The sequence below is a fragment of the Suncus etruscus genome, chromosome 9, assembly GCF_024139225.1.
Source record: "Suncus etruscus isolate mSunEtr1 chromosome 9, mSunEtr1.pri.cur, whole genome shotgun sequence".
NCBI classification, from domain to species: Eukaryota; Metazoa; Chordata; class Mammalia; order Eulipotyphla; family Soricidae; genus Suncus; species Suncus etruscus.
In genome coordinates, this window is record NC_064856.1 from 87,236,585 (window position 1) to 87,242,584 (window position 6,000).

Sequence of the window (6,000 nt, forward strand, 5' to 3'; positions counted from 1 at the left end):
ATTGACCCATGTTTCATCCCTATGACTCTATCTGCACCCAACACTGCCCAAAGTGATTTTTTCGGTGTGTAGGTAGAGCCAGAAGTAAATCTTGAGCACCACAGATTGTAAACCCCAACAAGGAACAATCAAGAATTATTGGAACGTAATATCTACTTATATCCCATATCTCATCTTGTCCTATTTTTTCATTTTTGCTCAAAACTCACTAAAAATAGTGATATTTTATGAACATGCTAAACAAAATCCTCTCTAGAAAACTTTTGGCTCTTAGCTTAGGAGTCAATCCTAATGTTATTCAGGGTTCCATATGTAGTATAGGAATTGAACCCAGGTAAGCTGTGTGCAAAGCAAATACGCTACCTGCTGTACTTTTCCTCCTGTGTCTAACATTTCTTATACTAACACTTCTTTCACATGGTTGTTAATTTTCACAAAATTAGTATTTTATATATTAAAGAAATAAAATTGAAGCAGGGGAAATCAACTTAAAATCTCAAATACCCCAATTCCAAAAAAATTAGGAATTAATTTTTGAAAACTTATTGGAAGTAGATTATGCATATGGACTTTCTCAAGGACAGGAAGAGTGACACAAGGAATTTTGGAAGAACAAATGTAATCAGGGTTTTTGAAACAGTTTTAGAAATTAGTCTGAAATCTTAGGAGGATATTAGAGGGAATATTTTCTTCTCTATTTTTTCTTTTATCATCTTCTACACATCTATTACACATGGATTCTTGATCCTTTAAAGTCTCCTTCTGTATGTGACAGAAACTATGACTAGTAAAGTTAGGCTAGGCTATGGGTACTAAATCTGGGATCTTGGTTTCAGATTTCTGTTTTACAGCTTCAAATACTTGTGGCTTTAGGGAACTTTCTTCATTCCTCTGTGTCCCAGTTTCTTCTATAAAACGTATTTTAGACTTCACAGGCTTTTTGAAAGAAATGAGTTATATATGCAAAGTATATTCAATTATGTCTTGTTATAAAGCTCTTGATAAATATGAGTTGTTACTATATACCTAGATATCTGATGGCTAAGATCAGGTCATTTCTGTGAAGTTATAAATTACCTAAATGCTTAATATATATAAAATAAATAAGAATAATAATCTTTCAAGGATATATTTGGGTTAAAATAGTTTATGGAAAAATGATAAATAATTTTGGCATACTAGAAAACGTTGGTAGAAAATAGGTCCCACATATTTCCCAGAATAAATTTTGATACTGATCACATGTGGTACATTAAGTACAGGTTTCCATTTCATAGTTAGATTTCAAAATTTGTTTCAAATATTTTGTACTGGCAGATCAATAACTGAAAAAAGAAGAAATTTAAATCTGAAAGGACAGGACACAAAACACATATTTAATTGACAAAGACAGAAACACAGGGGTGTTTAAAGAAAAAAAATAAATGTTAAGAGTATGGGGTCTTGGCCACACAAAGTCACAAAGTCTTAATGGACTCCCTGACAAGAGAGTAAACTAAGTTCAGCTCCCCAAATCTGGGCATTTAGCCAGAAAGGATTTAGAATTGGAGGACATGATTCAGTGTTTTATTCTTGGATAGAAAGAACTCTAAGGGCTGTGTGTATCTTGAAAGGGACAAAATTGGAGAACCATTTGTCTCACTGGCAAAGAAGGAAGATGGGAATTCTGGAGAAAAAGTGGTTCTAAAAGAATAATTTCATTTGTTTATTAAGCCATTTTTTTTATCAAGGTACTAAGATTCACAATACTATTTATATTTGACTTATATTTGATATACATTCCATTGCTGAAATTGGCAGTCTAGTTTCAATGTTTGTCTAAGACCATAGTAAATATTATTAAACTTTTAAAGTTTTAGTTTCCTTATCAATGGTATATAACTATTTATTTCAGTCATAAAGATGTGATATGTAAATATGGGTAAATTATCCAAGATATATTAAACATAGTGTCTTGGAGCCTGAGCAATGGCGCAGCAGTAGGGAGTTTGCTTTGCATGTGGCTGACCCAGGACAGACCTCAGTTAGATCCCCAGTGTCCTTTATGGTCCCCAAAGCCAGGGATGATTCTGAGTGCTTAGCCAAGAGTCACCTCTGAGGGTCACCTGGTGTGCTCCTCCCAAACCCCCCCCAAAACCCAAACCCATAAACATAGCATGTCTTCAATACTTCAAGTCTTGAGAGGTATTTGAGAACATTATACAAAATTTAAGATATAAAATTTATTTTTCTTTTGAGTTATAACTGAAAAAGTACTATCTTGAAAGTCATTGATTTTTTTTTTTTTTAAGACTACAATAGCCTAGGTTTGGGCCTAGGATTTGTACAATAACTAAGATCTCTAATTCCAGAGGTCTGACTTTGACAACTGCAACAGAGCAGATCTTTCGGAAACATAATGAAAAACTACCCTAGGCTTTGTCCTAGGATCTGTTCAAAAACCAAGACCACCAGTCACAGAAGATCGATTACAACAGTGATGGAACAGAACTGCAAGAACCTTAAAGAAAGACGCTAAGTCAACCTAAGACTTGTGTGCAGAGACCAAGATCCCAAGATAGAGGCCTGAGTCTATCATCCACAACTGAGCAGAAAGCTACTTGGCACCATAAAAAGTCCTTGGGGTATGAAAGGGAGCATGTATGGAGCCTGTAATTTTTCCCATGAAAGTATGTTTCAAGGGCAGAGTAACCCTGTATCTTTTAGGCCAAGGGAATTCCCTTTCTAATTTCCCCAACCTACTGTGCCTATGCAAAAACCAAACCAAACCAACAAAAATGATAAAACCTTGCCACACCAGCCCTCCTTCCTTTTTCTTTTCTTTTCTTTTTCTTCTTTCGTTCTAGTGGTTATTGTTTGGTTATTGTATTTGTTGCTGTGATGCCTTTTTTGGGGGAGGGGTTTCGGCCACACCCATTTGATGCTCAGGGGTTACTCCCTGCTAAGCGCTCAGAAATTGACCCTAGCTTGGGGGGACCATATGGGACACCGGGGGATCGAACCGTGGTCCTTCCTTGGCTAGCGCTTGCAAGGCAGACACCTTACCTCTAGCGCCACCTCACCGGCCCCACGCTGTGGTGCCTTTTTGTAGTTGCTAGTTTTGGTCTTTTGTGGGATTTTTTGTTGTTGTTGTTGTTTTGTCTGTTTTGTTTTCGTTTTTTATATTTTTGTTTCTTTTTGTATTTTTGTTTATCTTGTTATGCTTTTCTTCCTTTTTTTCCCTTTCTTTTTTTAAAATCTATATTTAAAAACCTGTAGAAGGACTCACCCCCCTCTTTTTTTTTTTTTGGTATGTTATTTCTTTCAATCAGAACCACATAACTTGAATTATCTTGTTCTGCCTCATAAATTGAGGGGAAAGAAAAATGGTGGTACCAGAACCAAGCAGCTATAAGAACAATGAGGATCAGAAAAAAATATATATATCAGAAAAAAATGGATCAGAATTTAACACCAAACTCAAAGTCAGCGACAACAGAATCAATAGCCAATCTTCAACAAGCTATACACAGTGGGGACCAGTTACCCTATCAGTCTGGTGTGCAAAGGAGGGGAATGCTGGGAACTTGGGTGGAGGGAGGACAACACTGGTGATAGGATACCTCTGATTCAATGCCACTATCTACCACAAATATTACTGTGAAAGATTTGGAATTCACATTGGTCACAATAAAAATTATTTATAAAACAATAAGTTTTTTCAACATTTTAAGTGGAAAATTTATAAAATTGAGAATATGAGTCATTTTATTAGTATAATATGATACTGCATAATTCAACAAAAATTAATAGTCATACAAAGAACCCTGTATGGTGCTTGAAACATGTTAGGCACTGGGAATTAATTTTTATGTCCTCATTTCTTTCCCTGAAAGATTTTGAAATATAAAAAGAAACAGTGAGCCATAAAATTTAAACCAGATGTCCAAGTAGTCAATATGATATTAAATTGTATTTTTATATGGCATTTTTATATAAATCATATTCTAGAAATTCTTTTTTATGTTATAAATTTGTATTTAATTCTTAAAATAATCAGTGTTGCTCTCTTAAAATAATCAAATATGGTTAGTCTCCAAGTATTATAGACTAGTTTTAAAAGATAATCAGGCCAGACAACTTGACAAAGCCACAAAATGGTAGATGCCTAATTTGAACAAAACATTGATGTGTTGAAGTCTAACTTCTAACATCTAGTTGGGACGTAGATCACAAGAATAAGCTAAAATAATGCTCTTTATTTTTGTGTGTGTTAGGGTCATCTTTGTCCATTTCTAGTTGCCATAGAGCTTACTCCTGGCTCTGGACTTAGGGCTGTTCCTGAAGGCTTAGGCAAATCATGTGTATTAAACTATACTATTTCTCTGGCTCCTTGCTTTGGGTTTTAAATTCAAAGATAGAAAATATATTCTAATAAATAATTTAAAGATTTTCCCCTTATTGCTATAATTAGTATACCAGATGTTGGACCAGGTATCCTTTAAATTTTGCAAACACCAGAACAAAGGTCAGTAGTCAGAAGAGTAATAACATTTAACATTTGATACTCCTTACTTAACCTTAATAATTCACCTCAGAAAATTCATGAAAATATGATACCAGATAACATCTGTGCATAATTTTTTCCAAACTCATGGTGAATTCTGAAAGCACATGGAACTTTTTGATCCTTACAATCATTTTGTGCCCCCTTAGAACAAATATATTAAAAATAATGAATCATAACATTATGATACTTTCACTTATTAGGTAGGAAAATATTTAGGACTTTTTTGAACAGCTCGGAAAGAAAAAAAATCTGGTTGCTGTTGCTTTTGAAAGTATTCTAAAGGGATTTTGAGCTATAAATGAAGCATGTACGTAAGCAAAAACAACTCAGTGATTAAAACAACACAGTTCCTAATGGAAGAAGAAAATGTTCTCATACAAATGAGATACGGTTATCTAGAAAATGAAGAAACTCACTGAACATCTTGAATACATTGTAGTAATGTCATTACCTTTTTCTTAATGATGTGGGAGATGGTGACTAATCTCTGACTTCATAACATATGATTTGTAAATCGTCAGAAAGTTCCCATTTCAAATTGTGTATTCATAATTCCAAATAATCTTTTGCTGGCTCATACAATTTGAGTTGAATTGTTTCAATGGGATTTGTGAAAATGTCTTATTTGTATCTTTTTTTTAATTGAAGTTAATTCACTCTTAAAAATTTTCATATGAAGTATACAGTGCAATATGCTTTATTATATTCACATTCATCAGTTCTATGCATTTTCAAAACATTTTCATTACTTCAGAAAGAAATGCCATACCAAGAAAGCAGCTACTTTAGGTTTCTGGAAAGTAATGCTTTATTTTTATATGAATGTACCTACTGTGGACATTTTATACAGCTGGGAATTCTAAACTACGAGGAATTTTATAATGTGGTTTATTTCATATAGAATGTTTTCAAGTGAATATGTCAATAGTGGATTCATGTATATGACAGAATCACATTACATGGTATGGAAATATGAAAGATTGATGGAATCACTTGAAACTGTTCTCATTTACTTGTCTTCCTTCCATTTGTGAACTTTTTCTGCTGAAGAAGATAGAACTCTGTCTCTATTTCTGTTTATTAATTAGAGAAAAAGTTATAGTACATAATAATGTAAGTAATCCAGGCATTTGACTCTGGAAATCAAATTTTATCCCTGAAAAAGTTTTTTTCAGACTAATCAACAGTGGGTAGACATAAAATCAAATACTTGAGTGCTTGAGGGGTAAATATGACAATTTGTATCCAAATATAACATTCCAATTCTGTTCAGACTTTATCTAGTTCTTAATACCCCCTTACCTCCCTCTGCCTAATACCCCCTGGTTCTAGTAATATTTAGAAAACATCAGCATGAGATATTCTACATTTAGTGGCCTAAAACCATATTTTAAAAAGATTGCGCCAATTTGTGCCCCATGGGTTGAGGATTAATATTAGTAAGCATATAC